We start from the raw sequence: 11,917 nt of genomic DNA on the forward strand, positions 1-11,917 counted from the left end.
TATGGGCCCATTTGGGGTGATTTTTGGACAAAAATCTCCTGAAATGTCAGCCCAGTGTAATCCCCAGATTTAAATATTTTTAATTTGGGATCTTAAGAGGCCGCACTTGGAGGCCCCCCAAAGGTCATGTGCACTTTCTGGGGAAATGCTTAACCTGCAGTGGAAATCATGTAGAGCTCCAGATGCTGTATTGTTACTCTCAGCATTTCTAATTACTGAATATGCTGGCCATAGGTGCTGGAAACTGCAGTCCAATGGCTACAGATCAGAGGAGATTTGGCATTGCCTTCCCCTGAGGCTGAGAGCATGTGACTTGCCCAAGGTGACCCAGTGGGTTTCATGGCGGAGCTGGGAATCAAACCCTGATCTCCAGAGTCACAGTCCAACATTCAAACCACTACACCACACTGGCTGCTGGCTTCACCTTTTCTCCCTTCAAAATCACCCTCCCCAAGCTGTTTCACATCTTATGAAAATGGAGGCAAGGACGTAACCTCTACTCCGTAAATGGAACAAGAACAAAACCAGAAGTGCTTGGTACCAACTTCGGTTGATATGCCAACTGTGTCCCTACCTCGACCGAAAGGACCTTGAAGCTGTAGTACACGCTCTGGTAATCTCTCGTCTTGATTTCTGCAATGCGCTCTACATGGGGCTATCCTTGTATCAAGTTCGGAAGCTTCAATTACTGTAGTGTAAAACGCGGCAGCCAGGCTGGTCACTAACTCTTCGAGATTTGACCATATAACACCTATCTTGAAAGATCTACACTGGCTCCCAATTAGCTTCCGGGCACAGTACAAGGTGTTGGTCATTACCTTTAAAGCCCTACATGGCTTGGGTCCGGGTTACTTACGGGAACGCATCTCCCTATATAATCCGCCCCGCACTCTTAGAACAAGTGGGAAGAATTTGCTGGAAATACCATCATCCAAACATGTTTCTACTTCCCTGAAGGCATTTAGTATAGCTGCCCCCAAACTTTGGAATGGACTCTTAGAAGAGACCTGCCTTATTACATCTCTAGAAATCTTTAAGAAGGCAGTAAAGACAGAACTCTTTCGCCGTGCTTATCCTCCTGACCTCCTATGAAGATCATTAGTATGGAACGAGTCCAGCTGACCCCTTGATTGATGAATGCTACTGTTTTAGATTTGATGTTTTTTAGGTTTTATGTTTTTATTTTATTGTGGCTTTAATGTTGTTGTAATTTTAACTGTGTGATTTTAACCTTGTTGTGATCCCGCTTTGATCCATGGGGAGAGGCGGGAAGATAGAAATAAAAATTATCATCATCATCATCATCATCATCATCATCATCATCATCAAAACAGGCTATGGAAGGCAATTCTAAGCAGGGGTGCGGGAGAGGGCAAAAAAATGAGCAGTCTCTTCCTCGCTTGTCCATCTGGCATTTGGACTGGACACAGCCTGCCCTGGATGTATTGGGTATTAGAAAATCCAAAGGAAGGAATCAAATGATTCTCCATAATATGAGCCCACATTTTCAGCAGCTATAGCTCAAATCTTTTAGCAAAACAATTCTATATACTGTATATGCTCGTGTCTAAGTCTAGAAATTTTAGTCCAAAAAGTGACCCCAAAAAACTGGGTAGACATCCATAGATCAATCTAAGTACTGTACTTTAGCTCTTATAAAAAAGGAACCATCCCCTGGTGAAAGAGAGAGACCTTAATCTCTCTACCTAAAAAAAGTACCATCCTCCTTTACTCTCATCCACCTTTAGGGTGAACAGAAATAGTCATGCCTGCCAGAATTTTGTAAGTTCCTTGGCATGATTTTTTTTTTTTTGCTTCATCCTTTACATTCTTTGTTATATGCCCCTAAATTTAACCCTTGACTTATCCATGGGTTGTATCAAAATCCATAAGTTTGGCCCCCAAACCTGACTTTGTATAACCTCCTGTATAAGTTGACTTATTGTTAAGTATATACAATATGTCTACTCAGAAGCAGGTCCCACTGACTTCTATGGGAGGTACTACAGCTAGGAATTGCCATTTAAAATTCAGTTGGCCCTCTATATTTGTGGCTTTGACTTTCATGGATTTGATTATTTGCGGTTTTGATTAATATGTTCTCTCTAGGCATTTCTAAGTCATCCAGCACAACTCTACCAGCGGTTGACCATAGAGTTGTGCTGGAGATCCTAGAAGTTCCTAGAGAAAACACTTCTCTGGGCATTTGTAAGTCCTCCAGCATGATTCTATGATCAATTTCTGGAGGATGTTGACTACAGAGTTGCATTGTCCTAGAGGTTCCTAGAGAGGTGTTCTCTGATAAAAAGAATAGAAGCCCAACTGCCTGCCTGAAGAAGAAAAGCCCTCCCTTGTATTGTTTTTAAATGGTATGGGTTGGTTTTTGTATTGTTGGGCTATGTATTGGTTTTGATGGTGTTTTTGTAAACCGCTGTGATCTGCAAGGAATAGCGGTCTAGAAATAAAATTTCATTCATTCATTTGTGGTTTTTCAACATTCACAGGGGTCCTTCAACCGTAACCCCAGCAAATGTGGAGGGACCACTGTATCTCTTTTCATTGTCCACAATGAATAGCAAAAGTCAAAATTAGAGAAGGCTGAGACTGGTTGGAAGTTGGAATTTGTAGGCTTACTATACTTATTCCTCTTACTCTTGAGATTTTGAAGGTTCAATTTTTGTAACTGAGATTTTAATTTGAGAACCTTTGAATCAAGGTTGAAGCAGCTGGTGCTGACAAAACAACCGTGAGGCCAGAGTCATCTGAAGATGGCACCATGGCATTAGGTACTGAACCATGATGGCAATTGAAATACCTGAAGTCAAAAGAAGCATCTTGAATGTTCCTGGGAAATTCTCAAACTGAAAACAGAGAAACCAGCTTGTGGGGATATCAAAAGACAAACAGGTTCTTTCAGAGGAGGAGACCCATACAAGCAGCAGACATACACCGAGTGAAAAGCCCGACAAATATGACAGACATCCACTACCTGTTTCTTCTCTTCAACTGAAGATGATACATAGTGTGACCACGTGAGATTCAAGTTCTAGTCTCTGCTTGAGCCATTCAAGTTATTGGGTGACCTTTGGCCAATCACTTTATAACCCTGACCTACCTCACAGGGTTGATGTGAAGATAAATTAAGGAGGAAGGCAAGACAACCCACCTCTGAAAAAATCTTGCCAAGAAAACCACATGATAGGGTGGTCATAAGTCAGAAACAACTTGAAGCCACACATTACCAGCCTTCCTTTCTTCATTCAACAGCTGAAAAGAGGCAAAGAACCAAATTAAACAACAAACTCTGAATGTTTAGGTCAACCAACTTTAAAGACTTTTCAGATTCATCGATTGGTCTTTGTTAACCAATTTGCTTTGTATTTCATCACTGATGCATCCACATTTGCCCTTTCTCCACATAACTCAAAGTGGCAGGTGCAGGAATGCCTGGATTCCTTTTTATTCGTGACGTGGAAAAGAGACAAAGTCTCGGGGTATTGGAAAAAGAAATTTATTTTATTCTTGAAAACAGCCCAACATGTTTCAGCCTGGATTTTTTAAAATAGCTTTCTTCAAGGAAATATACAGCTTTATAAGTAACCAGCAGGGATTCTTTAAAAAAGTGTCTCCAAAGCTTATGCTTGGGAACTGAGAGTGAATTGGCCAAAAGACATGAAGACGAACCATCATCCATGCATTATCAGGTCTGATCCAGGCAAATAGTTCGACCAGTTACCAAAACAGTAACACAACTACTCAACAAAGCATGAAAACTTTCAGCTTAATGGTGCTTATTGGCAGAATAAAAGCTAATATTTCATGTGCTTTCTTTCACCTTCCCTATTACTGAAACCTCTTAGAGGCCAAAACCTAAAGTGCTTTTAAAGGTAATATTGAAGAGCCTTGTGGCACCTTCAAGACTGACAAGTTTTATTTGACATGGCAGGCTGCAAATGGGCTGCAGTGCATGAAGGATGCCTCAAGTTTCTATATTATTTTCACTGCAAAAGACTTAAATCCCTTGAAACTCCAGGATCTTGTAAGCATAGGAAATCATCACTTCAGCAACAACACATGTTTTGTACAAGTGACTTTCAGCAGAATTTTTAAAAGTTATTTTTGGACTACAACTTCCATGGTGACTAGGGGATTGTGGAAAGTAGAAGCTAAAGAGTAATTTTTCCAAGCTTTGCATTCAAGACATAGGGAAGGGCTTTTCAAAAGTATTTCCCAATGTAATATGGGGCTGGTTAGTTGTTTCTGAAAGGGAAAAAAAAGCCTATAGTCCCCTTAAGTTCATAACAATAATTTTTAAATTGTTCTCTACTCCCAGGCCAGCATCAACAAATATGCCCACAAAACTATGCCAAACAAAAGCACCAGCTTGCCATCCAATCCCTCAATTGGGCATTTTGATGGAACAAGAATTAATCCTCACACTCCTCAGACAACAGCAACAAAAATATAACATTTTGCACAGGTGGGGAAAGATAAAATTCATGTTTGTAAGAGCCCAGGTGACTGGATACTTGAGAATTTTGCATCATTAGACATTAAACATAGAAAGAATATGACATAAGACAACTTTCCAGTTCTTAAGCTTCATCCTCAGTTTTCAAACTGTCAGTGTCAGATTTTTAAACAAAGGCCCTAAAAAGCATTGAGCAACACATTCTAATTCCTTGGTGCCAGTGCCCTGTTTCCAGAGGTCTGGCTGTCAGCCTTGACTACACATCATCATCCAAAGTCATCATTATTTCCCAAGAGCTGAACTAAACCATTCCTTTCATCGTTTAGCACCCCCCCCCCCCCAAAAAAAACCCACCCGCCGATACTCCTTCTTAAACGACAAGAATAGCAAAAGAAGTCAGGTCTCCTTCTGGCTGTTTTGAATTTTGCAGCATTCCTCTCTGGAGTGCAGAGGGTTTTTCCAAGTCTGCATCCAATCCATTTGAGAAATTCAACATTCCTGGCATCAATGCACCAAATCAGAGACTCTGGCAGGGTTAGGAAACCAAGGGAATATTTTGCTGGGTAGCCAGCTGTGCAGCCAAGAAGAACAATTTAAGAATACTGCAGCGATGCTAGCAGGCTCTTGCCTGCCGCTTTCTGCCAGGTGAATACAAAGGCGACAGTTAAATCAAGAACAGAGGCTGCTCCCCAGCGAGCATCTCCTTAACAGCATTTGGTTGGCAAGGTCTGCTACTCTTCTCAAGGGCTGTTCACCTGGATGAGGAGAGACAAAAAACGCTTTATTCCAAGTGATGCTATTAGAAAGTGACATTCTGTCTTTGGTAGTGACATGTGCATATTTTGTAATGTGGTCAGAGAAGATGTGGTGTTGGATGTGTAGGAGAAAGAAATGTGGATGCCAGAACAGCAAGTTTTCAGCAAAAGGTTGCTGAACTTAACCCAGAGGATGAAAAAGTTGCTTTTTAGGATATCAGCTCCCAGAAGCCTGAGCAAGCATGGCCAATGGCCACGCTGCTGGGGAATTCTGCAATTTATCATCCAAATTTTATCTTGCTTGGATATAGGTAGGCTTAGAAAGGTGAAGGCCTGGAGCAAAACCCCAAAAGCCCAAGATTAAAAACTCCCGCCCCCACCACCCCGTTTTATCCCTAGTAAGAGGATTGGAAAACATAATAGCCAGACTCTAAAAAACGAAATGAAAACAACAGTAAATTTAACAACAATCAACCTGGTTTAAACCAATCAATCCTGGTTTTCCCTCACCCAGGACTGGGAACTATTTTGCCAACTCCATGTTGCATGATCTTCAGTTGAAACACACTCTTTCATACTCACACACTTGTGGGGAAAGGAATATGAGCTAAGAGGTCATAAAATGGGAACAACAGCAATAGCAGAGCTCAAAATATTCAAAATAAGAATAGAATGACTCATTTGTAATATCAGTAGTTTATGATAATACTAGCTTTCTAGTTTCACTATGCTAATGATGATCAACCAACTCAATTTAAACAGTTTAGGCTTTGTCAGACTGGGGGGAGGGGCTTCTTTTCAACCTAGAAGCATGACATTATCAAAATGTAATTAAAAGACAGTATGATCATCAAGTACTCCTTTTGAACAGGTCACTGTGAAATGCCATGAAAGGGACCCAATGTTTGCAGGGGTTTCCACCTTCAGCACCTCCATGTCACCAATTCAGCCTACCAACCAACATTTCCCACATCTGATGAAACAGACTTACATCTACCCTAGTGAACAACACAATAAATCTGCCTTTGAAGTGCCACAATTCTCCCTGATGTTTTATGAACAGGGAAGGTATTAGATAGATCCTTTGAGGAGGCAACAACTCCCAGTCTGTGATGGGAGAACCACTGGCATTCTCAGTATTGGTAGTTAAGAAAGAAAGAAAGAAAGAAAGCTTCTGTGAACTCTAACTCAGGGCTTTCTTTGGCTATGTCATCTGTCACACGGACATTTACTCCTGTCAGCCAGGACTAGGTTGGCAAATATCAGCCAGAGGACTTTTTCTTCAGCCGCCCCTAAACTGTGGAATGACCTGCTGGAAGAGATTTGACAGCTGAATGCGCTGTCCAAATTTAAAACAGCATTAAAGACCAGTCTCTTCCAACAGGCTTATCCAGATGATTGTTAAACTGTGAATTTACATGATGAATTTTAAATGTGGATTGTTTTAACATGTGCATGTCTTATTTGTCCTTTTAAGCTGTTGTAAGTTTTAATTGACGTGTTTTTAACTGCTGTTGTGCAATGCTGATTTGTTGTTGTTCCCTGCTTCTACCTAAGGGAGAGGCAAGTAAGAAATAAACTTCATCCTCATCCTCACCCTTCCAAGGCACGAATCTATGACACAGTAAATGAAAATGTAAATATACTTGGTGAATAAAGATAATTAAGAAAAAAAGCATCCTCCTCCGCATCCTTCCAAGACACGTATCTATGACACAGACCAAGGATACATTTACACTGTATAAATAATGCAGTTTGGCACTACTTTAAGTGCTGTAGCTTCCTCCTATAGAATCCAGGAATTTGTAGTTTTACAAGATCTTTTGCTTTCTCTGCCAAAAAGTGCTGGTGCCTGACAGAACTACAAGTCCCTGGATTTTATAGGATGGACCCATGGCAGTTAAAGTGATGTTGAATTGCATTATTTCTACAGTGCAGAGGTACCCCAAGTGCCCATCTTCCACAGCAAGTAAAAACTTTCTCTCTCCTCTTCTGCCAGTCACAAGGCACACTGTCACAACTTTGCCTCTGCAGACCAATCAAGACTCTTCATTTGGAAGGCTATGCCCCTGCAGGCCTAAACACCTAAGCCAAGCAATCAGCACCTCCAAGACATGCTTGCTGCACCTGGGGACAAAAAGGAAGGTAGGAAGCCAGTCTCACTGGGAAGTGCTGCTTGGGGGACTTAATATTGCTGGCAAGGCAATAGGTGCCAAGGAGGAGGAGGAAATGGCCTGTCAAAAGAAAAAAATACATGAAAATAATCTGAACAAATCTTGCCAAGAAAACCCCATGATAGGTTTGCCTTAAGGTTGCCATAAGTGGGAAACTTCTTGAAGGCACACAACAACAACAACAACAACAACAACAACGACGACGACAAACCTCCTCTGAACAAATCTGGCCAAGAAAACCCTGTGATAGGTGGCCTTGTAGCCTGAAGTTGGAAACAATTTGAAGGCACACAAGGACAAGAAGACATGGACCAAAGAGCTGCATCACCTGGTAGAGACAAGTCTTTCTCTGTCAAAGCCAAATGCTGAAGTAGGGTGTTTGAAACAGGCAATGAAGAGCTGACACCTGAACTGCTTTTCTTTTCTCCCTGCCTATGTCCTGTGCCTACTGGGAGTGCACCAAAGGAGCGATGCTGCTGCTGTGGCAGGGATACTAATGAGCCCACAAGGCATTTGCAACCGGAACAGAATCTGGACTGCTGGAAGGGGAGACCGCACTTCTCCCTACCCTTGGTTTTGTTGACTCTGTCTTCGCCATGCCCCTGGAGAGTGGGTCAGGTTATACACTTCACTTTGCTAAGCCAGTGAATTATGCAGAAGAGTTCCAAGAGGCTAAGCCTCACAGATATTTAACAGGCACCTTCGATCAGTTCCCCACACAACCTTGGATTCCAAGCAAACCCAGAGAATGCAGATGGGTCTCTCATTGCAGATTTAATCCTGTTGAAATTTCACAGTGGATTCACAGTGAACTGCAGCATCTAATGAGCAAAATAAAAATTCAGATCAGCTAACAGCTTGACCAAAGCAAGCACTCCATGGAAACCTGGGCCAACAAAGAAACCAGCTTCTATTTGCTGACAAAGCATTGTGGCACAACAGGCTGCTTCACTCAGCATTAGCTTTGGATATTCCCTAGGTAGAACGAAACTCAACTCAGTATAGACAGTAGGGCAAGATTGTTCCTCTTTGGAGGAAAAAAAATTCCACAGGAAAGTAACCTACATTCTTCAGCCTCCATTCTTTTTTTGAAATCTGCATCAATCTATTTTGCACAACAGTTTTGCACAATTCTCCTCCACATGGGGAGAGGTGCAGAACTCTGCTGAATCTCATCCACCGATCACTAAAAACTATACTACAACCTTTCACAACTGGGGTGCCCACTAAATGTGCTGGATGACATGAATTATGTTGGATCCCATCCACCAGTCTAGATTACATAGTGGTGCCAAACATATGGAAGGCAACAACTTAGGAAAGACTGCTTTGACATTAGCACAATTCAAGGAACTTTGCTTCTCAAGTATTTACATTTGTACCTCCCTGTTTGTGTACTTGGAGTCCGCAGTCTCGCTCCTTTGTGGAGCGGGGAGTCACAAAATGGCACACGTGCTCAAGCATGCCACCATTGTAACCAATGGTGACTTGAATATTTGCATTTTTCCGGATTGGTGGCGGGTGCCAGAACGGATCCCCTGTGAATTAGGAAGGACAACTGTACTAACAAAAGACAAGAGCAAATGGTGCCATCCCAGTGGACAGATGCTGCCCCCTTAACACAGCACATCTTTATTTAGTCATAGAATCATAGAGTTGGAAGAGACCGCAAGGGCCATCCAGTCCAACCCCCTGCCATGCAGGAAATCCAGATCAAAGCATCCCTGACAGATGGCCATCCAGCCTCTGTTTGAAGACCTCCAAGGAGGGAGACTCCACTACACTCCGAGGAAGGAGTGTGTTCCACTGTCAAACAGCCCTTACTGTCAAGAAGTTCCTCCTAATGTTGAGGTGGAATCTCTTTTCCTGCAGCTTGCATCCATTGCTCCGGGTCCTAGTCTCTGGAGCAGCAGAAAACAAGCTTGCTCCCACCTCAATATGACATCCCTTCAAATATTTAAACAGGGCTATCATATCACCTCTTAACCTTCTTTTCTCCAGGCTAAACATACCCAGCTCCCTAAGGCGTTCCTCATAGGCAGGGGTAGGCAACCTGCGGCCCGTGGGCCAGATGCGGCCCGGCAAGGCCTTGGGACCGGCCCCAGCCTGGTCCTGCCGCCGATTGCCACCAAGGCCTTTGGGGGGCAATTGTCTATAGAAGCCTCAGAAACATGTATTTATATTAACATTTTTTAAAAAATCAGCAAATTTTTTCACATGTCCTCCATTTTTTTTAAAAAAAGTGTCTTCTATTTGAAAATTTTGTCCTACATTTGTCCTGGTTTATTTATATATTTAATTTTTAAAAAATTATTTAATAATTTATTTTTTGGCTTCGGCCCCCCAGTTATCTGAGGGACAGCGACCCGGCACCCGGCTCAAAAAGGTTGCGGACCCCTAAAAATAGGGCCCCTTTTTTAAAATGGGACGTCCTCCGGACGTCCCAAAGGGCAGTTTAGAAAGCCCCTCAATGTCCTTTTTGAATTGTGGGGCCCAGAACTGGACACAATATTCGAGGTGAGGCCTGACCAGAGCAGAATACAGTGGCACTATTACTTCTCTTGATTTAGACACAATACTTTTATTGATGCAGCCTAAAATTGCATTGGCCTTTTTAGCTGCCGCATCACACTGTTCGCTCATGTTCAACTTGTGGTCTACTTGGACTCCTAGATCCCTTTCACATGTAGTTTCATTCAACCAGGTGTCCCCCATCCTATATCTGTGCATTTTATTTTTCTGCCCTAAGTGCAGTACCTTACATTTCTCGGTGTTAAATTTCATTTTGTTAGCTTTGGCCCAGCTTTCTAGTCTATTCAGATCATTTTGAATGTTGATCCTGTCCTCTGGAGTATTAGCTATTCCTCCTAATTTGGTGTCATCTGCAAATTTGATAAGTGTGCTCCCAATTCTGTCATCCAGGTCATTGATAAAGATGTTGAATAGAACTGGCCTGAGGACAGAGCCTTGTGGGACCCCACTGGTCACTTCTCTCCAGGATGAAGAAGAGGAGCCATTGTTGAGCACCCTTTGGATTCGTCCAGTTACAGATCCACTTAACAGTTGCTTTGTCTAGCCCACATTTTACAAGCTTGTTTGCAAGAATGTCATGGGGAACTTTGTCAAAGGCCTTACTGAAATCAAGATATACTATATCCACTGCATTCCCTTCATCTACCAAGCTGGTAATTTTATCAAAGAAAGAGATCAGATTTGTCTGGCATGACTTGTTTCTCTGAAACCCATGTTGACTTTTTGTGATTATGGCATTGCCTTCTAGATGTTCACAGACTCTCTGTTTAATGATCTGCTCCAGAATCTTTCCTGGGATTGATGTCAGACTAACTGGACAATAATTGTTTGGATCCTCTTTCTTCCCCTTTTTGAAGATAAGGACGTTTGCCCTCCTTCAGTCTGCTGGGACTTCTCCTGTTCTCCAGGAGTTTTCAAAGATTATTGCTAATGGCCCCGATATTACATTTGTCAGTTCTTTTAATACCCTTGGATGTAGCTCACCTGGTCCTGGAGACTTAAATTCATTAGGTTAAACAGGTATTCCTGTACTATCTCTTTACTTATTCTGTGCTGAAATTCCCCTATTCTGTCCTCTGCTCCATTATCCTCAGGTTGAGCACCCTTTGCCTTTTCTGAGAAGACTGAGGCAAAGAAGGTGTTGAGTAATTCTGCCTTTTCTCTGTCTTCTGTTAGCATTTTGTCATCTTCTCCATGCAGTGGCCCTACCATTTCCTTCTTCTTCCTTTTGCTGCGGACATATGCAAAAAAGCCCTTTTTGTTGTTCTTAACCTCTCTAGCAAGCCTGAGTTCATTCTGTGCTTTAGCTTTCTCAAACTCTCAAACTAAATCAGAAATAGAGTTTAAGATGTGGCAGCTGAAGAACAACAAGAAGGGGCAAACAACCTCCCAGAGAAGGCCGATGCAAAGCCACCCCACACCATTTTCATGAGACAGGGATGAAGAACTCGATGTTTGGACCATGCACTGAAGCGGCATACCTCATCTTCACATTGAGAGCTCTTTTCAGTCCCACTAAAAGTTCCTCTTCAGTTGTTTGACTGGACAAAGTTCTGTCACTGAGGTGACTTCTACCCCCAAAAGCTGTCATATGTTAACTCCCTACTGACCAAAACACATCTCTTTAGCTTGTTGCTCGTATGCTTGGTAGTCCAAAGAAGGTACTCTCCTTCCCTTTGAAATCTCAACAACTTTCACCATTCCTCCAGTCATCAATAAGAAAGCCACATTATTTTTCTATTAGTTTTCCAAAGCTCTAACTGCAGCTTACTCTTGGTTGAAATGCCAGCCATAACAGAATGAAGTACATGTGTCCTACTGGAGTTGAAACAGAGAACACTTTCGATTGAAAGCATGGGGGAAAGAAAAGGATACCATTAGGCGTAAACAAGGTGCATGCTTGAACTAACAGGCAACTGCCCCCAAAAGTGCTACTTACAGAAGCTGGTCATTTTTATGCTTACTTGTCCCCTCTAGTATATAAC

The sequence above is a fragment of the Sceloporus undulatus genome, chromosome 3 (genome assembly GCF_019175285.1).
Source record: "Sceloporus undulatus isolate JIND9_A2432 ecotype Alabama chromosome 3, SceUnd_v1.1, whole genome shotgun sequence".
Lineage (NCBI taxonomy): Eukaryota > Metazoa > Chordata > Lepidosauria > Squamata > Phrynosomatidae > Sceloporus > Sceloporus undulatus.